This window comes from Mus caroli, chromosome 2 (assembly GCF_900094665.2).
Source record: "Mus caroli chromosome 2, CAROLI_EIJ_v1.1, whole genome shotgun sequence".
NCBI classification, from domain to species: domain Eukaryota; kingdom Metazoa; phylum Chordata; class Mammalia; order Rodentia; family Muridae; genus Mus; species Mus caroli.
The window spans coordinates 92,055,886-92,080,803 of record NC_034571.1 but is presented as its reverse complement, the minus strand read 5'-3'; positions in this window follow the sequence as shown (position 1 = coordinate 92,080,803).

Below are 24,918 nucleotides of genomic sequence, written 5' to 3'. Positions count from 1 at the left end.
CATAGTCTCTGGTGAAAATTCTGGTGTAATTCTGATAGGCCTGCCTTTATATGTTACTTGACCTTTTTCCCTTACTCCTTTTAATATTCTATCTTTATTTAGTGCATTTGTTTTTCTGATTATTATGTGTTGGGAGGAATTTCTTTTCTGGTCCAGTCTATTTGGAGTTCTGTAGGCTTCTTATATATTCATGAGCATCTCTTTCTTTAGGTTTGGGAAGTTTTCTTCTATAATTTTTTTTGAAGATATTTGCTGGTCTTTTGAGTTGAAAATCTTCACTCTCATAAACTCCTATTTTCCGTAGGTTTGGTCTCATCATTGTGTCCTGGATTTCTTGGAAGTTTCGAGGTAGGATCTTTTTTCATCTTGTATTTTCTCTGATTGTTGTGCCGATGTTCTCTATGGAATCTTCTGCACATGAGATACTCTTTTCCATCTCTTGTATTCTGTTGCTGATGCTTGCATATATGGTTCCAGATTTCTTTCCTAGGGTTTCTATCTCTAGCGTTGCCTCGCTTTGGGTTTTCTTTATTGTGTCTACTTCCCTTTTTAGGCCTTGGATGGTTTTCTTCAATTCCATCACCTGTTTGGTTGTGTTTTCCTGCAATTCTTTAAGGGATTTTTGTGCTTCCTCTTTAAGGTCTTCTACCTCTTTAGCAGTATTCTCCTGTATTTCTTTAAGTGAGTTATCAAAGTCCTTCTTGATGTCCTCTACCATCATCATGAGATATGCTTTTAAATCCGGGTCTAGCTTTTCAGGTGTGTTGGGGTGCCCAGGACTGGGTGGGATGGGAGTGCTGCGTTCTGATGATGGTGAGTGGTCTTGGTTTCTGTTAGTAAGATTCTTACATTTATCTTTTTCCATCTGGTAATCTCTGGAGTTAGTTGTTGTAGATGTCTCTGGTTAGATCTTGTTCCTCAAGTGTTTATGTTAGCCTCTATCAGACCTGGGAGACTAGCTCTCTCCTGAGTTTCAGTGTTCAGAGTACTCTCTGCAGGTAAGCTCTCCTCTTGCAGGGAAGGTGTCCAGATATCTGGTGTTCGAACCTGCCTCCTGGCAGAAGTTGTGATTCACTCACAGAGGTCTTAAGATCCCATGGAGGGTCCGGTGTATACCTTGCAGGTATCCTCAGACTCCACACCCAAGCTACCCAGGTGCTGGCAGGGACCGGAAGGGACTTGTGTCCCTGATCAGGCTGGGTTTTCTGCATCCCTAATTAATGCAATCTCAGGTCCCGTGCTATTGGAATGGAAAAGCAGTTGTGTTCCACTCACCAGAGATCTTAAGATCCAGTGGAGGGTCTTGTGGGTAGCTTGTGCGTGTCATTAGACTCCATGCCCAAGCTATTCTGGTGCAGAGACTGGAAGGCTAAATTTTTAATCTTAGCTATTCTGACTGGTATGAGTTGGGATCTCAGGGTTGTTTTGATTTGCATTTCCCTGATGACTAAGGATGCTGAACATTTTTTCTAGGTGTCTTTTGGTCATTTGAGATTCTTTAGTTGAGATTTTTTTTTGTTTTTGAGAATTTTTCATTTAGTTCTGTATCCCATTTTCATTAGCAGCCTATTAAAAATGTGTAGCAGTGGGGGATTGGAAATGTGAGGAAGCCACTAGAAAGTCCCAGATGCCAGGAAAGCAAGAGGCTCCCAATATCCAACAGGGGTGACATTAACTGAAATACCCAACAAAGTGGAGAGAGAACCTGTAGAGATCATATCCAGAGGTTAGGCATGGCCCCCAGTTAGGGATGGGGCAGGGCCACTTACCCATCTCAAAAATATTAATTCAGAATTGCTCCATTCTACAGGAACTGCAAGGACAAAGAATGGACCAGAGAGTGAAGGAGAGGGCATCTAGAGACTGCCTCACCTAGGGATTCATCCCATCTTTAAACACCAAACCCAGATACTATTACTAATGCCAAGAAGTCCTTGCTGACAGGAGCTTGGTATAGCTGTCCCCTGAGAGGCTTCATCAGAACCTGCCCAATACAAATGTGCTTGCAGTCAACCATAGGACTGAAAATGTGGACCCAATGGAAGAGTTAAGGAAAGGACTGAAGGAGCTGAAGGGATTTGCAACACCATTGGAAGAACAACATCAACCAACCAGACCCCCTATAGCTCGCACAGACTAAATCACCAACCAACAAGTACACATGAAAGTACCCATGGCTCCAGCTACACATGTAGCAGAGGATTGTCTTATCTGGAATCAAGGGAAGAGGAGACTCTTGGTCCTGGGAAGGTCAGACACTCCAGTGTAGGGGAATGCTAGAGCAGTGAGGTAGAAGTGCATGGGTGGGTTGGTCGGGGAGTATCCTCATAGAAGCTAGAGGAAAGGAGGATTGGATAAGAGGTTTAAGGAGTAGAAACCAGGAAGCAGGAGAGCATTTGAAAAGTAAATAAATAAAATAAGCAATGTAAAAAGGAGAAGAATAAGCTTATCCCACATGTTTCTTAAAATAGAAATTGTTAATGTACAGCAGTTCTGATAACATAATTTAATTTAATGTTATTAATTCCTTAGTGTGCTTCTGAATAATAGGTAAGTTAATGAAATTTGATATGTCTAATACAAATAAGTAGACTTAACTGTTCCTGTAACATTGAATTATTTAAGTTTAAAGTTACTAAAATATAATTCACACAAAATTTGTCAAATTGTTTTGTTAAGTAAATAAAATGCTTCAGGGTATGTAATGGGAAGAGAAACTGTTTCTCATAAACACTGTCTTTTACATCTACTAATTGTCTATACAGGGAAATGAACACAGGCAAGAGGTTTTCTTGTCTCGAAGACAGGGGTAATAACATTAACAGATTTATCGTGAGGTGATAAGCATGAACAATAGATTGCTTGTTAAAATGTGAAAAGCAGCTCAGATTTTACAATGACCTACAGTTGATTATAGGGCAATAATGAATAAAATTGGAAATATAGTTTATTTAGAAGGCTCTACCCACTGAAGTACAGCATTAGTTAAAATAGTTTTCAAGTTTAGATTATTTTAATATATTAAAATGAACTAAAAACTTTGATTTATATTATAAAGAAAACCTTTCAGGAGAGAATATATTATTTAGTCAAAAATAAATTAACTTTCAAATGAAACAACCTTATTTTTTAATAAAACTTGATGGGTTACCTTAGATAAATTTATTTCTAAGCTCTAGTCCAGTCATTCGAAGAGTGATTTGACCAAAGCAAGGCAAAGTTAAAAAAAAAAAAGTAAGAAATGTCTCTTTTAACATGTATGTTTTAAAAGACCAAACACAATATTTTTAAAAGAAAAAAAAAATCCCAAAAAGATGAGGTTATCTTGTCCAATGATATATAAGCATTAGCTTAGAGTATTTATTTTTGAATTTGTTTTAACATTGATTTATGGGAACTATATTACTCTACTTTTTCTTTTATCAATGTCATTTTGAGCATACAGTACAAAAGAAAGATGTATATGCACACGAGTTTGAGAGATGTAACTACAGCTACAGCTAACTTGTGAATAAGAAATTATTTCACATGCTCTTTCAAGTTCCTCAACTTCCAACACAAGGGCATAAAAGGATCATTTAAATTAAAGATGAAAATCAAAACAATGCACTGGGTGAGAACTGTGGAGGCAAACTGGCTAAGTCTCCAGGTGCTGCATTGGAAAACTTAGGTGTTAATAACCCATGGGAAAACCATATCCAGCTGTCTTTAATTAGGGAATAGAGCAGTCAAAATGCAAACCTTCCAGAAAACATTCATTCATCTTGACTTATGAATAATTATTCAACTTCAGTTTTCATGGATACTATCCAGTAAATACTTATGAAGAACAAATGAAGGACAAATAATATAGATATGCTGGAAAGATGGGCTCTATTTACAGCAAATAGTTTTATTTAACAAAGTCTCTGCTTGTACAATTCTTGAGTACAACTCCAAATAGTTGTGCAAGACATATTTGCATTGATACAGATGCTGAGAAATTTTATTAGTTTACTACAGAATAGCATGTCATCATCCAAAATACAACAGTGTTAGACTCTACTCTTATTAGGACACAGAATACGGTCATTTGCATACATATTTGCTCTTATAAGGTTAATACCTCATTTCACTATTACATATGTTCCCTACTTGAGTTTATCATGTGCTCTAGATTTTATCTTTAATATGTTGAAAGGTGAAACACATTTATTATACCTAGTGCTTTATGCTTTGATTTTTTTCCTTTCCCTGATATGTTACTGAGATGTTCCTGTGCCTAATACATAACAGAATAACTTATGAGAATGAAGAATAAATTTGGATCATGTTATAAGAGGTTTCAGTCTATTGTTTCTGATTACATTTTTACCCTGGACATGTGTCATGGCAGGGTATGTATTACAAGGCAATATGCTCATTTTGTGTTTATCATAAAGCTCAGAGAGAGAATGTCTGCTATACTTGCCTGTGTTCCACGCCCCTCTAAACAATTCTAGAATCCAGCATATACAGTGATATTCATTGTATTTAGAGTTCTTATCCTTTGAATTTACATGTTCAAAAATAAAATTCTAAAAAATATTCTTGCATGTGCTTCTCTGTTAACCACCATATGTGGTTAATGATATATAAATATGCAGTCTTGTGATATTGGGCAGGAACACTAATAGCCATGAGGCCACAAGGGTTAGCAGCTGGCAATCTGCACTCTACTGCAATGATTAGCTATAAATGTCAGCTTATGTATATCAAAAACATTTCTTATTCAAAATTGTTAATGTTATCAGCACATATTCTATTATATATCAAGCTGCATTTATAAAAAAATTTAAGTACATTTAACTATGTCAGAGTTAGTTCTGAGTATAGTTAGATCACAATTTGTTTAAAATCACTTATTTCCTATTAAACAAAGTGAAAAGTAGTCAAGAACTCAGGCTTTGTATACTTACTTCCCCAATATCACTGTTTGTGTGTCTAATGGTCTTTGAAGAATCTTACTAGGAAATTTATCTTCTCTCACATGTTTGACATAATCACATTTAAGTGATGATATGTGATTCATTCTAGATTACTCAAGGCATAATCATATGGCATGTGCCCAAAAAGGGAACTAGTACACATCGGGGGCTGGTAATAATTAGCTGATAATAAAGATTACCTATTAAAACACGGAAGAGAGAGGAGAGAGAGAGAGAGAGAGAGAGAGAGAGAGAGAGAGAGAGAGAGAGAGATATGAATTTCAACAAAATATGTGATATCCTATTACAACTGATTCTGCTTAATACACTTCATTTTTTAAATTTTAACTACAGGACATTTAACAAAAACAAAACATTTAAGTACATCACTTAAGCTTTGTGATTAAAAAAAAATCTACATACTTTTAGAAAACCATTCTATGAGTTGCCTGTACCCTGGAATTGGAGCAGTTAATTCAACAGAAATAGTGTTAAAGGTACACACACAACTGGTTTTGTTTTAGGTTCCAGTTGCTCTGAAGGTTATGACCTACTGCCCTGGAGATGCTAACAAGTGTTCTGTCACTGAGTGCCTCGGGGTGTGTAATGCTGATAAAACACCATGATTGAAAGAGATTACAGAAGGAGGGGAGTTTGAATAGAAAGGCCTTCAAAGGTTCTCATAGGGAGTGGCATTATTAGGAAATGTGGCTTTATTATTTGGAGTAGGTATGGCCTTGTTTGAGAAAGTACAAAACTAGGGCTGTGCTTTTAGCTTTTAAATGTTCAAACAAGGCCAAGTTCTCACTCTCTTTTCCTGAAGCATGAATATTTAGATATTTAACTTATCTCCTGTAGCACCATGTTTCTTTTCATGCCACCATATTTCTGGCCAAAATGATAATGGACTAAGCCTCTGAAATTAGAAGCCAACCCCAGTTAAATGTTTCTTTTGTAACATTTGCTGTGGTCATGATGCCTTTTTACAAGAGAAACTATCTATGACATGGAGGAAAGTGTTTGTTTAACTTATACTTCACATTGCAGCCCTTGCTTAAAGAAAGTCAGAACAGAAGATCATGTCTGAAATCTGAAGGAAGGCAGCAAAGCAAGTGAATGTTGCTAACTTGGTCACCAAGACTTGCTCAGTTTGCTTTCTTATACAGTTCAGAATCACCTGCCAAAGGTTGGTACTACCACAGTTGGCTGAACTCACTCAAATTATTAAGCAAGAAAGTAGTCAACACATTTACCTTTACATTAATCTTTCTTTATCCTTTTGATTAGCACATATTCACAATAAAATCATAATAAATCACAATAAAATAATAAACTTTTTGTGATGATATTTTACATCTATTTAAAAATATTCAGTATGATAAATATATGTAATTGTATTTAAATATATTTTCAGCACAGTTAACCTGATGACCCTCTTGGATTTCTCTCACCCTACTCATCCCCTTCCTCCTTAGTAGTCCCTCTTGGCTTTGAGGTAATTTCTAAAAATAATACTTAGATTTTACATATGTGAGAAAACAAAATATTTGTCTTTCTAATCTGAATTATTTTTCTTAAAATGGTATTCATTATTTGTCTCATCCATTTTTCTGGAAGAGGACATATTTTTTTTTTTATTGCTAACATACATCCTTCTATGTATACAGTGCATTTTCTTCATTCATTAATCCATGGTAAGTGCCTGCACTGATTCTATAAGAAACCTACTGTGGAGAGTGCCACAGATAAAATGGATGTGTATCACTATTGTGTGCTGAGATTCACTACTTCAGGTATATACTTGGTGCTGTAATATTCTAATTTAAAGCATCTATTTTTATTATTCTTAATTGTGTGTGGGGTGGGGTGGGGGGTGTCTCTGAGCAGCTATATGGACATGAATGTAGGTGCCCTAAGACAAAAGAGGCATTGACTCCCCCTGAAAAGTGAGTTGTAGGTGGGTTTGGATGCTCTATTTTAATTTTTGTACTTTAATCTTTTTAAATTTTATGTTACTTTATTTTATTTTTAATTTATTTTATACTCCATATTTCATTCCTGCTCCCAAAGAACCCTCTGACTCTTCCACAACCCATATTTCCTCCCCATCCCACCCCATCTGCACATGGATGCTCACACTCCCCCACCCCATCTGACCCAGGTGTTTGACCCTGGGGCCTACAGTCTCTTGAGGGTTAGGCACATCAACACTGAATGAACACAGACCAGAAAGTCCTTTTCTCTATATGTGTTGGGGGTCTCAGATCAGCTGGTATATGCAGTCTGTTTTGTGGTCCAATGTTTGAGAGATCTCAGGGGTCCTGATTAATTGAGACTGTTGGTCCTACTTCAGGATAACCCTTCTCCTCAGCTTCTTCTGCCTTTCCTAATTCAACGAAAAGGTTTAACTGCTTCTGTCCATTGGTTGGGTGCAAATAACTGCATCTGACTCTTTCAGCTACTTGTTGGGTCTTTCAGAGAGCAGTCATGACAGATCCCTTTTGGTGAGCACTCCATAGCCTCAGTAATAGTGTCCAGCCTTGGAACCTCCCCTTGAACTGGATCCCACTTTGGACCTGTCACTGACCTTTTACTCAAGCTTCTCTCCATTTCCATCCCTATAATTCTTTCAGACAGGAACAATTATGGGTTAAAGATATGACTGTGGGATGGGAACCCCATCCCTCATTTAAAGTCCTGTCTAACTGCTGGAGGTTGGCTCAATAAGTTTCCTCTCCCTAATGTTGTGCACTTCATCTAAGGTCCCTCCCTTTGAGTTCTGGGAGTCTGTGACCTCCCAGGACTCTGGTGTCTTCTGGGGCTCCCCCAACCTCTTATTTCCTGAGGTTGCCTGTTTCAGTTCTTTTTGCTGGCCTTCAGGGCTTCAGTCCTTTTCCCTCATCCAATACCAGATCAGGTTTCCCAACTTTCCCCCTCATCTCCTACCCCATCCACTTTCCCACCCCACTTATGATTGTTTTCTTCTCTTTCCCAATTGGTGAGGTGTCCTCACTTGCACATTCAGCTTGTTGAGCTTTTTGAGTTCTGTGGTCTTACCTTGGGTATTCTGAATGATTTTTTTGTTTGTTTTGGTTTATTTATTTATTTATTTACTTTTTGTTTGTTTCTTTCTTTTGTTTTTGGCTAATATCCACTTATTAGTGAGTACATACCATGCATGTCCTTTTGAGTCTGAGTCACCTCACTGAGGATAATATTGTCTAGTTCCATTCATTTGCCTGTAAAATTCAGGATGTCCTCTATATTAGTTAGGGTTTTACTACAGTGAACAGACACCATGACCAAGGCAAGTCTTAATAAAACAACATTTAATTGGGGCTGGTTTAGAGATTCAGAGGTTCAGTCCATTATCATCAAGGTGCATGGCAGTATCCAGGCAGGCATGGCACAGGTAGAGCTGAGAGTTCTAGGTCTTCATCCCAAGGCTGCTAGTAGAAGACTGACTTACAGGCAACTAGGGTGAGGATCTTATGCCCACATCCACAGTGACCCAACCATTCCAACCAGGTCACACCTATTCCAACAAGACCACACCTCCAGATGGTGCCACTCCAAGGATATACAAACTATTACATTCCACTCCCTGGTCCCCATGGACTTGTTCAAAAACATGAGTCTATGGGGGCNATACTTAAACATAGCATAATGAAAAATGCATTCAGTCCAACTTTCAAAGTCCTCAAAGTATATAACAGTCTCAACAATGTTAAAAGTTCAAAGTTCAAGGTCTCTTCTGAGATTCATCCAACTAATTAACTGTAATCCCCAAAGCAAGGCAGGAAACCAGCTGGGCAAACTCCAAACTCTGCATCTCCATGGCTGATGTCAAAGCGGTCTTCACAACTCCACTCCTTTTTCATCTTTGTTGACTGCAACAAATTGCTTTCTCCTGGGCTGGTTCCACTACCTGTTAGCAGCTTTCCTCAGCATGTATCCCATGTCTCTGGCATCTTTAACATCTTTGAGTCTCCAAGGCAATTTCAATGTTACAGCTTCTTGTTTCAGTGTCCGGGATTCCACTTGATGTTTTAGACTCCTCCTAAGGGCTGGCATCACTTCTCCACCTTTGCCCTCTGTAGCACTCTAAGCTCAGGTTGATCCACTCCACTATGATCACTGTTCTTGGTGATCATCCCAAGGTACTGCTATCTCCAATACACTGGGGTGTTTCACTCCAACTAGGCTTCACCAATAGCCTCTCATAGGCTCTCTTCATGGTGCCAAGCATCAAATCCTTTGCCTGACCCCTTCAGTCCTGGGCCATCAACTACAGCTAAGGCAACACCTTCTCCAAAGGCCTTCCATAGCCTCTCACAGTGCCAAGCCTCAGCTGCTCTTCATGACACCTTCATGCCTTCAAAATCAGTACCACCTGGGTGACTCTTTCGTATTACCAAGTCCAGCTGAAACACAAGGTACAACCTTGGCTATCTCTGGAACACAGCTTCTTTGTGCTCTCAAAAAACAACTCCCAGATTTCAACTCAGTGATGCTGGTCTCTTCTTAATCATTGCTAATGTCTTAGCTCCAGCTAACCAGCATCAATTGTCCCAGTAGTTCCTTCCATTCTTAACTCTAGAGCCAGAGCCACATGGCTGAAGCTGCTTGCAGGAACTGGAACATGATCACCTTGTACATTATCACTGGCTTTATGTTTTCTATATCCTTCACTGCCTAAGCTTGGCTATCCAGGTTCTTGCTCTGTAGATTGACCTTGAATGCAGAAATCAGCATGCCAGTCTCATGGGATTAAAGGTGTGTACCACCATGCCTGGATCTAAATTCAGCTGGGTAGGATCTTGCCCCAAGGTCCCACTCCCTTAATCTGTTATTTCCTAGAACACAGGATTTCACTCCATTTCACTTCCTGGTATGCCTTTAATGCTCGAACCATATATTTTATATTTGGCCTTTCTAAGCTTGCTATGCTTGTTCAAACTTCTCTTTGTGAGACTTAACCAGAGAACAGAGTCTATGCTGGGCTTTTTTGAAACTTCCTTTGTCAATGCAATTAATTCAATTAATCCAAGTCTCTTCACCTTAGCCTCAGGAAGACTTTTCAGACAAGGGCAAAAAGTAACCACATTCTTCACCAAAATACCACAAAACAGTCTTTATACCACATGCTGAAAATCCTCTCTTTTGAAATTTCTTGGGCCAAGTCAACACAGTTCAAATTACTCCCAGCAACAAAGTTTTCCATATTCCTACTAGGATAACCCATTAAGCCCCATCTAAAGCATTCCACTGAGTTCCAAAATGAAAGTCCAAAAATCCACATTCTTTCAAATAAAATAAATTCAAATAAAAGCATGGTCAGGCCCACACCTGGTACCAACTTCTGTCTTAGGGTTTTACTGCTGTGAACAGACACCATGACCAAGGCAAGTCTTAATAAAACAACATTTAATTGGGGCTGGCTTACAGATTCAGAAGTTCAGTTCATTATTATCAAGGTGGGTGTATGGCAGTATCCAGGCAGGCATGGCACAGGTAGATCTGAGAGTTCTAGGTCTTCATCCAAAGGCTGCTAGTAGAAGACTGACTTCCAGGCAACTAGGGTGAGGATCTTATGCCCACACCCACAGTGACACAACCATTCCAACCAGGTCACACCTATTCCAACAAGGCTACACTTCCAGATGGTGCCACTCCCTGGTCCAAGGATATACAAACTATCACATCCTCCTCCGTAATAGCTGAGTAGTATTCCATTGTGTAAATGGACCACATTTTCTGTATCCATTCTTCTGTCATGGGAAATATAGGTTGTTTCCAGCTTCTGGCTATCACAAACAAGGCACCAATGAACATATTGGAACACATGCCCCTGTGGCATGATGGGCCAACTTTTGGGTATATTCCCAAGAGTGGTATGCCTGGGTCTTCAGGTAGATCTATTACCAATTTTCTGAGGAACCTCCAGATTGATTTACAGAGTGGTTGTACCAATTTGCAACCCCATCAGCAACTGAGGAATGTTCCTCTTTATATACTCTCCAACATGTGTGGTCAACTGTTGATTTGATCTTAGCCATTCTGATTGGTGTAAGGTAGAATGTCAGGGTCATTTTGATTTGCATTTCTCTGATCACTAAGGACTTTGAACATTTCTTTAGGTGCTTCTCAGCCATTTCTGATTCCTCAGTTGTGAATTCTCAGTTTATTTCTATACCCCACTTTTTGATTGTGTTGTTTGCCTTTTGGGTGTTTAACTTCTTGAGATCTTTATATATGCTGGATATTGCCTTCTATGGCATGTGGAGTTAGTGAAGATTTTTTTCCCAATCTGTATGTTGCTGACCTGTCTTATCAACTAAGTCCTTTGCATTACAGAAGCTTTCCTGTTTCATGAGGTCCTATATATCAGTTCTTGATCTTAGAGCATGAGCCATTGAAGCTTTGTTTAGGAAATTTCCCCCTGTGCCAATGAGTTCAGGGCTCTTTTCCACTTTCTCATCTATTAGATTCAGTGTATCTGGTTTATGTTGAGGTCCTGATCCACTTGGACTTGAGCTTTGTACAAGACAACAAACATGGGTCTATTTTCATTCTGCTACACACAGACAGTCAGCTAGACCAGCACCATATATTGAAAATGTTTTCTCTTCCCATTGTATATTTTGATGTCCTTGTTAACAATCTAGTGACCTAATGTGTGCTGTTTTATTTCTGGGTCTTCAATGTCATCTGTACCTAGTGATATCTTTATTTCTTCTTTACCAATTTGTATCCCCTTAATCTCCTTTTGTTGTCTTAATGCTAACACTTCCAGTACTATATTGAATAGATATGGGGAGAGTGGACAACCTTCTCCTGTCTCCAATTTCAGCGGGATTGCTTTGAGTATGTCTCCATTTAATTTGAAATTAGCTGTTGGTTTGCAATAAATTGATTTTATTATGTTTAGGTATGGGCATTGAATTACTGATTTCTCCATTACTTTTCACATTAAGGGATGTTGTATTTTGTAAAATGTCTTTTCAGCATCAAAGGAGATGATCATGTGATTTTTTTCTTTGAGTTTGTTTATATAGTGGATTACATTAATGGATTTTTGCATATTAAACCAACCTTGTATCTTGAGATGAAACCTACTTGATCATGGTGAATGATGGTTTTGATGTGTAGTTGGATTCAGTTTTCAAGAATTTTATTAAGTATTTTTGAATCAATATTAATAAATGAGATTAATCTGAAGTTCTCTTTTTTGGTTGGGTCCTTGTGTGGTTTAGGTATCAGAGTAATTATGGCTTCATAAAACGAGTAGTATCCCTTCTGTTTCTATTTTATGGAATTTTTTGAGCAAAATTTGTATCAGGTCTTAATTGAAGGTCTGAAAGAATTCTGCACTAAATCTATCTGGCTCTGGGCTCTTTGGTTGGGAGGTTTTTAACGACTTCTTCTATTTCTTTGTATGGTATAGGCCTGCTTACATAGTTGGCTGATATTAAAGAGATAACTCTTGGTTTCTGAAATGTTTGTTTTTGTAGGTGGCTATATGTGCTTGTGTCTCTCTACTTTTGACTTTGTCATGAGATGCTTTCTATCTTTTCCTTTCTTGATTGAACTTTGGTATTTGGCATCTGTCCAGAAACCATCCATTTCATCTAGATTTCCCAGTTTTGCCGAGTATAGGCTTTTAGAGTAGGATCTGATTATTTTTTTTAAAATTTCCTGTTTCTGTTATGTCTCCCATTTCGTTTCTGATTTTTATTAATTTGAATTCTGCTTCTTGGCCATTTAGTTAGTTTGGCTAGGGGTTTATCTATCTTGTTGATTCTTTCAAAGAACCAACTTTTGGTTTTGCTGATTCTGATATTGTTTTCTTAGTCTCAATTTGGTTGATTTAGGCCCTTTGTTTGACTATTTTCTGCCTTCTACTCCTCTTCAGTGAATTTGCTTTTATTTATTTATTTATTTTTTTTGTCCTATGGCTCTCAGGAGTGCTGTTAAGTTGTTAGTGTAAGATCTCTCCAGTTTCTTTACCAGCGCACTTAGTGCTATGAACTTTCCTCTTAGCACTGCTTTCTTTGTGACCCATAAGTTGGGGTATGATGTGTCAACATTTTCATTAAATTCCAGATAGTTTTTAATAACTTTCTTTATTTCTCCTCTGACCAATTTATCATTGAGTAAAGAGTTGTTCAGTTTACATGTATATGTGGACTTTCAGCAGTTTTTTGCTGATACTGAAGACAAGCCTTAGGCCATGATGATCTGATAGGATACATGGTATTATTTCAATCTTCTTGCATCTGTTGAGGGTTATTTTGTCATCAATTATATGGTCTATTTTGGAGAAGGTATCATGAAGTGCTAAGCAGAAGGTGTATTCTTTGTTTTAGGATGAAATTTTCTCTATATATCTGTTAAAACCATTTGGTTCATAACTTCTCTTAATTTCACTGTGTCTCTGCTTAGATTCTGTTTTAATAACCTGCCCATTGGTGAGAGTGGGGTGTTTAAATCTCCTGAATATTATTGTGTGGAGTCAATGTGTGTTTTGAGTTTTAGTAAAGTTTCTTTTATGAATTTCGGTGTTTTTGCATTTGGGGCATAGATGTTCACAATTAAGACTTTCTCTTGGTGGATTATTGCCTTGCTGAATATGAAGTGTCCTCCTTCATCATGCTTGATAAGGTTTGGTTAAAATCTAATTTATTGGATATTAGAATGGCAACTCCTGATTGTTTCCTGAGACCATTTACTTGGAAGAACATTTTTCATCTTTTTACTCTGAGATAGTGTGTGTGTTTGTTGTTGAGATGTGTTTCTTGTGAGCAGCAAAATGCTGGATCTCATTTGCATATGCAGTCTGTTAGCTTATGTCTTTTTATAGGTGAATTGTGTCCATTAATATTGAGAGTTATTAAAGAGATGACTGTTGGTTCCTGATATGTTTGTTTTTGTAGGTGTCTATATGTGCTTGTGGCTCTCTACTTTTGATGTTGTCTTGAGGTGAGATGATTTCTATCTTTTCCTTTCTTTGGTGCAAGTATCTTTCTTGTGTTGGAGTTTTCCTTCCAGGATCCTCTCTAGGCCTGAGTTGGTGGATAGATACTTTCTGAATTTGGGTTTGTCCTGGAATATTTTGGTTCCTCCATCTATGTTGATTGAGAGTTTTGCTGTGTATAGTAGTCTGGGCTGCCATTTCTGTTCTCTTAGAGTCTGCATCATGTCTGGTGAATCTTTTTCTGGCTTTCATAGACTCTGTTGGGAAGTCTGGTGTAATTCTGATAAGTCTACCTTATTACTTGGCATTTCCCCCCCTGCAGCTTTTAGTATTCTTTCTTTGCTCTGTGCATTTAGTGTTTTGATAATTATGTGAAGATATTTTCTTTTCTGATCCCATTTATTTCATGTTCTATAAGCTTCTTGTACCTTTATATCCATCTCTTTCTTTAGGTTGGGGAACTTTTTTTCTAGGATTTTGTTGAAGACATTTTCAAGTCCTTTGAGCTGGTAATCTTTGTTCTCCTCTATTCTAAATATCCTTAAATTTGGTCTTTTCATTGTGTCCTGAATTTCCTGGATGCTTTGGGTTAGGAGATTTTTATGATTTGAACTTTCTTTGACAGTTGTGTCAATCTCTTCTACCATATCTACTATACCTGAGATTCTCTCTTCTCTCTCATATATTTTGTTGGTAATATTTACATCTGTAATTCCAGTCTTCTTTTCTAGGTCTTCCATTTCCAAGTTTGCCTCAATCTATGCTTTCCTTATTTTTTTCTACTTCCACTTTTAAATTTTGAATCAGTTTATTCAATTCCTTCACCAATTTACCTGTGTTTTTCTGTATTTCTTTAAGTGAGTTATTGATATCCTCCTTAAAGGACTCTATTATCTCCATGATATAGGACTTTATGTCAGCTTCCTGATTTTCAGGTGTGTTGGCATATTCAGAGCTTGCTGTGGTGGGAGAACTGGGTTCTGATGATGCCCGTGTATCTTGGCTTCTTTCACTTATAGTCTTGTGTTTGTCTTTTGCCATCTGGATATCCCTGGTGTTTGTTGATCTGGGTGACTGTACAGTATCTTCCTCTTTTGTCCTTGGGTTGATTCATTTCTCCTCTTCAGCTGTGGCCCTAGCTGCATCAGACCACCTGTGAGACCTTCCAACTGTGGGATCTTTACAGAGACAGAGAAGCTGCTGATCTGTTGCCCTGGGAGCAGTAGGTCTCCAGGGAGGCCTTCAGACTGTTGGGTCTTCAGTGGAGTAATCAAGCTGTTGTCCAACTGTACTTAGTGTACCCAATCCTCAACTTCTCTGAGAACAGTGGATCCTCAAATGTTCTGAGTCCTCTACTGTTCAATCATTCTGAGTGCAGCTGGTCCAAGTGCTTTGAGTGTAGCAGGTCCTCTAGGATGGATTGGGATATGGAGTCTTCATGGGAGTAGACCAACTTAGGGGTCTGCTCCAGCAGCAAGAAACAGGCAGAAGGGGTGGAAGTGATAGAAGAGTGGTATTTGGGAGGGTGAGGGTTTTGGTGGGTGATGTGTCTGTGTCCACCAGACTCCCAGAAGCAGCTCTGAGACTAGAGAGGGGGATTCTCAGCAACTTCTCTGAGTGCAGCAAGTCCTCTAGGATGTTTCAGGATGTGGAGTTTTCATGAGATCAGACCAACTAGGAGTCTGCTCCAGCCTGTACTTTAATCTCAAAGAGGCATTTTTTTTTCTATTCAGAGATTATTGTCCGAAATGACTCTAACTTGTATCAAATTGAAACAAAAATAAGGAAAATACTAGGATATATCTGTAGCTATGTAGAGATGATTTAAACTAAAGTATGTTAAGATGTTAAAACCACATAATATCAATGTGTTTTAATTGAATTATTATTTTTAAAATGGATCATTTTAGGGTGATTAAAAAGAAACAAACAAACAAACAAACAAACAAAGAACTAAACCAGTTATAATGAAAATGTTTTGCTGAAAAAAAGGCATAATATATGCCACATATCAATATATATTTTATATATTTATTCATGTATATAAATATGTGTTTATAGATCTGTATGAAAGCCTCATATCTGAGGAATATGTTAATTTTTGGTTATCATTCTGAACAAGTAGAGTCTTAAGTTATACTGTCACTATTTCTTCACTTAAAGCTTTACAAAAATACATTCAATACAAACAATATAGCATGACAAAATATAGATAATGCTTTTTAAATTACACAATTATACTATTTTAGTTTTATATATTGAAAAGTCTCATATTTAATTTTTGCCAAATTTCATCAAAGCAAACAAACTTGGAAAGAAGAAATCTCAATCAAAGAATTGTTTCTATTATATTACCGTTGCAATCACTTGTTGCATTATCTTGATTAATGATGAATGTGGGAAGGTCAAGGCACAGAGTTTGTTGCTACCTGAGGCAAGTAAGCTTGAACCATATGAGGAAGATTCCTCCTGAAGCCAATGAGTACTGTTCCTTTATGGCCTGCTTGAGATCCAGCTTCCATACTTGAGTTCCTTCCTTGGCATCTCTTATGATGGAATATAATATGAAGCCAAATAAATACTTCCCTATCCCATATGCTTTGGTCATATTCTTTCTTTTTAATTAGATATTTATTTCATTTACATTTCCAATGTTATCCCAAAAGTCCCCGACATGCTCACTTCCCCATCCACCCACTCCTACTTCTTGGCCCTGGCATTCCCCTGTACTGGGGCATATAAAGTTTGCATGACCATGGCCTCTCTTTCAACTGATGGCAGAGTAGGCCAACTTCTGATACATATGCAGCTAGAGACACAAGCTCCAGGGGGTACGGGTTAGTTCATATTGTTGTTCCACTTATAGGGTTGCAGATCCCTTTAGCTCCTTGGGTACTTTCTCTAGCTCCTCCATTGGGGGCCCTGTGATCCATCCAATAGCTGACTATGAGCATCCACTTCTGTGTTTGTTTGGCCCCGGCATAGTCTCAAAAGAGACAGGTATATCTGGGTCCTTTCAGCAAAATCTTGCTAGTGTATGCAGTGGTGTCAGCGTTTGGAAGCTGATTATGGGATGGATCCCTGGATATGGCAGTCTCTAGATGGTCCATCCTTTCATCTCAGCTCCAAACTTTGTCTCTGTAACTCCTTCCATGGGTGTTTTGTTCCCACTTCTAAGAAGGGGCAAAGTGTCCATACTTTGGTCTTCGTTCTTCTTGAGTTTCATGTCTTTCGCAAATTGTATCTTATATCTTGGGTATTCTTTATCACAGCAACAGAATAGCATACTAGGATAAGGGGATTTTTTTATGTTTATGAAAGCTATACTGTACTATTTTGTTTCATGATATATGATTAATATTTACTAAGTTAGAGTGATAGATTGGATAATATTTATTTTCAAGAAAAGAAAAACAATGTATTTACTTATTTATATACATAGGCATCATGTTTCCCTTATGAAATCTCATGTGTGTATATTTACATGTTTTTATGCACACATCAAGAGTTAATTTCAGAAGCATATGAGCACGTTTATCTACATTCTCTGACATATTGGTGTTTAATTTCCCTACTAGGGAAAGATACTTAGCAGTTAGATATGGCAACAATTTCATGAAGGTCTATTAATGCCACTTGGGGCATTTCTCATGCCATCCAATACAAATTCAGAAGATTGGCAATGTTACTATTCTTCCTAATATAAATATCACAATTCAAGTATTAATGTGCATTAACAGTGCATTTTAATGGTTTATTAGTCTTGTTGCTGATCTGTTTTGAAAAGCTTCATCAGTAAAGAAGTCTAAAACCAAATTCCTTATTTAGAGGGAAATAAAATAAAACAAGAAGAAGAACAACAACAACAACAACTACAACAACAAAAAATTCTCTCTGTGCTGAAGTAACATGCTGCACTATTAAGAGCCACAGCCAGGTCTGAGGATTACAGCAACTCAAATAAATTAATTAGTAAAACTATCAATTAATTTGCATCCCATTTATCAGAAAAGCTTAATGACTCTGACACAAGCCCATATCTCATTTCACAACCTGCTGTACCACCCCTGCTCCCTGCAGCTGTTCCTTCATGTTCTATGGAACACCAGCATGCCTACAAAATGCCTGCCAGAATCAGTGTCCCCAGGTCCTCCACACTTCTGGGGCTGGAGCCTGGTGGAGATCTGGGCCAGCTGATACATTTGCCATGCCAGACAGTATTTTCTCTGCCCAGTCTTTTGGGTCTTATTACATGATAGTAACAGATGGTTCCCTACTCTCACATGATTTGCAAATCTCAAGAAAGAAAAAAAATGAAAGTTCTATTGCTGTCATTTCATTTTTCATATTGACAGAAGGTGAGACTCAGAGGAAGAGAAAGGTCCAGGGAACACGTGTGAACTGCAGTGAAAAATGACAGAACATCAATCCACACATCTTTTTATGTAAAAGGAATGGTGGATGAGGCATTCTCACCTATGATTCAGTTAGTCTGTATTTCATAGCCCATTGTAGCCTATTTTTTTTTTATCAAAGCAAGCACACATATGCATATGAAGAGGATCTATCCATTTTTTCAATTAGTTCACTTTCCTTAGAAAGGAATAAACTAAGTCAATCCTAAACTTTAACTCTATTTATTTCTTCACTCAAAGGTATGCACTTTTTCTATTTGTACCACACCAATTCTCTTTCTTCTCTCTCATGGGATTTTAGAAAAGCCCAAGTCTAACATGTAAACTCTTAGTAGAACCACAACCTATAATATTAACTTCACATTGTATTTGTTTTTACCCGGTGCTTCCACTATACAGCTCCTGAGGAACTGCAAATTCCATGTTAAAAGGCAAACATAGCTGTTAAGAAGAACTGACTATGAAAATCATTCTGCAAATTCATTAGTTAGAAAGAAAAGTCATAATTTTGTTTTTAAGAAATTCTTTAATATTCTGAGGTTATATGCTTCAAGAGAAAGTCAATATATTTTTCTAATAATAGGTAAATGTGAGCAAGAAAAATAAATGCAATTTACAAACACTTATAACTCAGGAGGAATGCTATTGTATACATATGTATATGTAGTCTGTGTTTGTACATGTATGTTCTCATAAGAGACAAAGAGAAAATGAAAACAATAAAATCATTTTAGTACAATACAGAAAGTTTGTATTAAAGCCACCAGGCAAATGAAAGAAGAGAGGTCATGCTTTTATCAGTTGGAACCAGAAAATTAGATGCAAATGTTAAGGAAAAGTAGAAAGGCCTCTCAACAGAGAAATGTTAAGTCTTAGAAGCAATGATACATGTATTTGATACACACACACATAGACCTTCATACACACACACAAGAAGTATACCTTCCTGAGAATTATTCTTAGACTATAATCCCAAATACCATTTCCAATAGCCATAATTATCTGATACATGCAGTCCAGGCAATATGTGTTTTCATCTGATTCAAATAAAGAATGATAACACATAAAATTATGACATTTTAATAAATTCTCATTTTCTTAGCAAACATGTATCCTGTTCTTAAGATGACATATTATGAATCCTCATTCTGCTCAGTAACAATTATTTCTTTGTATGTAAGTGCTAATCAAAGAACACTGTGCAGAATTCTCAGTGGTAACAGTTTGAAAGGAGAAACAGACGCTAGAAACCACTAGGAGGGATGATTTCAAAGAATGTACTCAGAACCTGAGAACTATGTGTATCTGAGACATTGATGATAAAACACTTACTATAGGAAATGTAAATATGGCCTGAAAGGATTTAGTTCCTCTGAGTGTTCAACCAGGATGTCTCTCAAGATGACACATGAAAAACTGTTTTATACTAAGGGAAGTCTATATCAACAAGGTTTGGCTCTAGTCAAGAATGAATCAAAATTTAAAGAGTTGGAGTAAGGAAAAAAAATAGCTAACTTTTAGTCAACTCAAGGTACAAAGCTCTTTGTTATAGAGTTCTTTGTCATAAGGAATGTAATTTTGGAGTTCTGTATGTGGCCCTTTCATATGTAAACACAGAAAACATCCAGGAAAGCAATGTAGGTCTTATTTAAAAGGATGATTCCTTGCAGCAGTCAAATATTGAGGGTAGTTTTGAATTGTTTCTTTTTACAAAACAACCTAAGATAAAATTTAACCTCATTGGAATTCTATTATTTGAAATCCTATCTGTTCAGTTCATTGTTGTCTCCTTCATACAGGGACCACTGTCTGTCTTAAAATTAGATTTCAATATACTTTTAGTAGACAAGAAATAGATATAATAAAAGTAAATAAAATTCAGAAAAAGGAAGACACGGACAAATGCAAAATATAAGCAGTCTGGAGTCAGAGTTCAAGGAGAAAATGCTCAATGGATATCTGAAGATACTGAACTATTCTCAAAGGGAGAGAACTTCTCCCTTCAGATTTCCCATGGTGAAGAATCAAGAAACTTTAAGATAAGATTTACATGTAAGACATATTTTAAGATACCTTTTATTTGTTATAGCATTTTGCATTTTAAATGTGGCTTTTATAGTTAAGATACAAATGTCTCTTAAAGTACATTTACCATTAGATACATTTGTTGATGTATCTAAAGTGTAACCAAAGAACTAGACTTCAAAGTGGTCAACTCTGCCACTGTGTTTTAAAAATTTGAACTGAATGAAACCATGAGATATTTTTTATCTTCCAAACTATAATTTATTCTTGATAATCATGGATCAAAGTATCATCAATATCTGGTATTTTACAGCATTTTCTAGACTTTGAAGTATATCACAAACAAATCATTTGATCATCACACATTGTAAGGACATTTTGATTATAAATTACTTCACAACTCATGTAGCCAAAGGCAAATTATATTTTCATAGTCTTATTGATAGTAATCAAGGATTATAAGAAAAACTCTGTTTCAAGACAAAAATCTCTGATGAAATTTGTATAGAATTCTTAATTCAACCATATGACTGTTCTTCAAGAGTTCATATCTAAAAATCTAGGTCTGTGTAATCTCGAGAGAATGCAGACACACCACACATCTTTAATACCTCTGGCTAGAATACAGATATGACCTTAGTAGACACCATTTTAAATTAGCATTAGCTTTTAGAAGGAAGCATCCATGTTTGAACTTGACATCTAATTCAGGGGCAGAGAAATTGAATCAGACAAAGATTTGATAGAATAAGTCAGAGACAGGATACAACCAACTCTCAGGAGAATATCACAGGAAAAGAAAACTGATAGAATCAGTCATTTGGAGTCAGTGCAGTGAGTATAGTGCAGTGGAGCTGACTTTGTGAGTTGAGTGCAGATCAGCAAAAGCAGGTGAAGCCAGAGAATAAGAAGGAGCCAGAAGATTAAAGAAAATTTCCAGAGTTGGTTTGAGGCCAAGCAGAGCAATTCAGTAAGAGAGAAATCAGATTGAATTAGTCAGCTGAGAGAAGAATTTGAGCCAGAACATTTAAGCTGAATCAGCTAGCCAAAGTTCATACAGAACTAGAAAAGGTGAACGAACTTATTTAACAATATGCCCCTGAGACAACAATTACATCATGCAAATAAAACTTATATTTACAAAAGTTGAGAGCCATTCTTCTGCACACAGGAAGGACAGGGTAATTTTTAGCTGAAACATGTCTTCCATATGTTTCTGAGCATCATGCAAAAGATCTGACACTGTAGTTACTGTATAGAAAACATCTGTTGAATCTCTAATGACAAACTGAAAAAATAGCAATGCTTGTTATTTTTATGAAATTCTTAGGCAAATGGATGGATCTAGAAGATATTATCCTCAGTGAGGTAACCCAATCGCAAAAGAACTCACATGATATTCACTCACTGATAAGTGAATATTAGCCCAGAAACTTAGAATACCCAAGATACAATTTGCAAAACACATGAAACTCAAGAAGAAGGAAAACCAAACTGTGGATACTTTGTTCCTTTTTAGAATGGGGTACAAAACACCGATGGAGGGAGTTACAGAGACAAAGTCTGGAGTTGAGATGGAAAGGAGGGAGTATGCAGAGACTCCCCAACCTGGGACCCATCCCATAAACAGCCACCAAACCCAGAAACTATTGCATATGCCAGCAAGATTTTCCTGCCAGGACCCAAATATAGAAGTCTATTGTGAGTCTATGCCAGTGCTTGGCAAAGACAGAAGTGGATGCTTACTGTCATCCATTGGATGGAACACAGGGCCCCCAATGGAGGAGCTAGAGTAAGTATCCAAGGAGCAGAAGGGGTCTGCAACCCTATAGGAGGAACAACAATATGAACTAATTTGAGCTCATGTCTCTAGCTGCACATGTAGCAGGAGATGACCTAGTAGGCCATCATTTGGAGGAGAGGTCCTTGGTCTTACAAAGATTATATGCCCCAGTACAGGGGAATGCCAGGGCCAGGAAGCAGGAGTGGGTGGTTTGGGGAGGAGGGCAGGGGGAGCATATAGGGGACTTTAGGATAGCATTTGAAATGTAAATGAAGAAAATATCTAATTAAAAAAAACAATGTTTTTTTTTCTTACATATAAATATGGAAAATGTGCTAATTAGAAAATAAATCAAACCCTATGAAAAGAAGAAAATATAAATACCAAATCACAGCATGCCAAACACTATCAGTCTGTAGTAAGCTGAAAGAACTGATACATTCTAACTGTTGTACTGAAAGACATATCAACCTAAAACTACATATCACCTTGAACTATGCTTTAGTCTTCATATATCAGATTCAGAGTGTTCAATGAGGGACTGGCCACACTGTTATCACTCAGGTTTAAAGCTTTCAGGCGCTAAGGGGAACCTCCCAAAATTTGATTAAAAATGGATGACAATTGGTTAAATTTCCTTTAACCAGGTGAAATTTTGAATTTCAGCCTTCCTGTAATACGGTTGCATTCAAAAATACTGATTCCATGAATTATAACTCAGTCAAGACCATAAACTCAATTTATAGAGAAACAGGAAACCAAAGAATGGTTTTCCTCTGGGCTTACTGTGAACTATCATAATATCTTGTGTTCTCATGTAGATTCAAAAACACTTGTCTCAAGAGAATTAGACATTTTTCTGCTTTCAGAAATAATAAACAGAATAGAAGTGTAATATAACATAATATTCCTTGTTCAATTTAACCTGTTTTAGCTGTATTTTTTTTTTTTTTTTTGGATGGTTCAGTACAGACAGAACTGAAAGAATGTCTTTTATTACACTTGTTTTGGAGAATGGAATGGAGGGGGGTGATGAGGTAACAGTTTTAGCAATATCAGTGGAGCAGGTACTTTGAACTGTAATTTATTTTGAAAACCACAGTGATAGAAGTTGCAAGCAATTTAAAACAATAGAACATATTTGGTCCAAAATGATAAATTGCTGGAAGTCTACTTGGTTATTAGTTTCATGAAAAATAGTTAAAACTTGAATCTTAGGAAGAGGAACAAACTTAACAGGATGGCATCTAACATTATTTGACTCTTCAAGAACGTCTGCCTTTCTCTGAAGAGAACACCCTGTATATGCTGCTACTTAGTTTATATTCATACAACTTGACAAGATGCAGGATGCATGATCATCATAGAAAGATCCTTGTAATGAGAGTCCCATGGTGACTCTTATGTCCTCTTTTTGCTGCTAGAAAATAAATCTTATGAAATAATTTTGTTTAATCAGCCATTGTCAGTAGGTAAGACTAATTCAATTATTGGGACATGAGAGACCATCTTACCTCAAAGGGCAAAACTAACCCTCAATACATGATAACATAGAGGCAGAATCTTTAATATTAAGATTTCTATCGCTCTTTCCCTCTCCCTCTGTATTCCCCTCCTCTCTCCTTGAGTATATGTTAATAGATTCACAGACAGATGGACACAGAAACATAACAGTATACTTCAGATAGCATTTATATTAATGACTGAATATTTGTGCTGTTAAAGAAAAACATGAAAAATTGAAAGATGAATCCATAGAAGCTTAGATTACTCAATACATCAAAGACAATTAAATATTTTGTTTTTTTTGTTCCATATTGGGGAGTAAGCTAATTTAAAAATGATTAGTTCTTGAACTCAGATGATGGGAACAAGATAGTATGACAGTTGTCACCCTTTATCTGACACTAGATGAATCCACTAACTACTGGCTCTATTTGTCTACAGGAATTTTCATAGCTACAGAACATTCTTCTAATAGAGAAGCCATGAGTATATGATATATTTTGTGCTTTAGCTTTCTGGGCAAGTTAGAATTCTTTGACTGTGTATTTGCCTTTTTCTTGAGTACTAAAACTTAGCATCAAGCCATTGAACATAAAGTGTAGAAATAGTAAGAAACAGAACAGATATATGCAGTATATTGGACACTTTGTGGAAAGAACACCTTTGACATAATAGGTCCAGGTTATAACAGCAGCTCTATACTTCACTGCTATCTTGCCTTTGCCATTCTTGCTCATATTCTATGCTGGTTTCACACACCTCTACATTTCTCAACACTACCCAATATACTTTTTATAAACTCCTTTTATGCTAAAATACATTAGAATTGATTTTTGATGTTTGTAACCGAGATTTTCCTAGTATTTAAGGACTCAAAAATAAGTCTTAAGGACTATAGCCTTCTAAACTAATTTCTATGTGGTTTTAAAGCCTCATGGGATTTATCTTACAGTCAATGAGAAAATAGAATATGACTTATATGGCTTGTCAGAAATACTTCTGCATAATGTATGCCTGCATTTACTTTTTATGAATGCTGTTGAAGTAGACTTCACAGTGAAAATGGTACTTATTGCTCAAGTTTTCTAGTCTTTAAACATTTTGTAAGGTGACTTTTAAGGTTTGATTATAAACTGATATTTTTCCTAGGTACTGAGTTCAACAATGAAAGTATTTTTCTACCTCTCTTTTTTCTCTTCTCTTCTCTTCTCTTCTCTTCTCTTCTCTTCTCTTCTCTTCTCTTCTCTTCTCTTCTCTTCTCTTCTC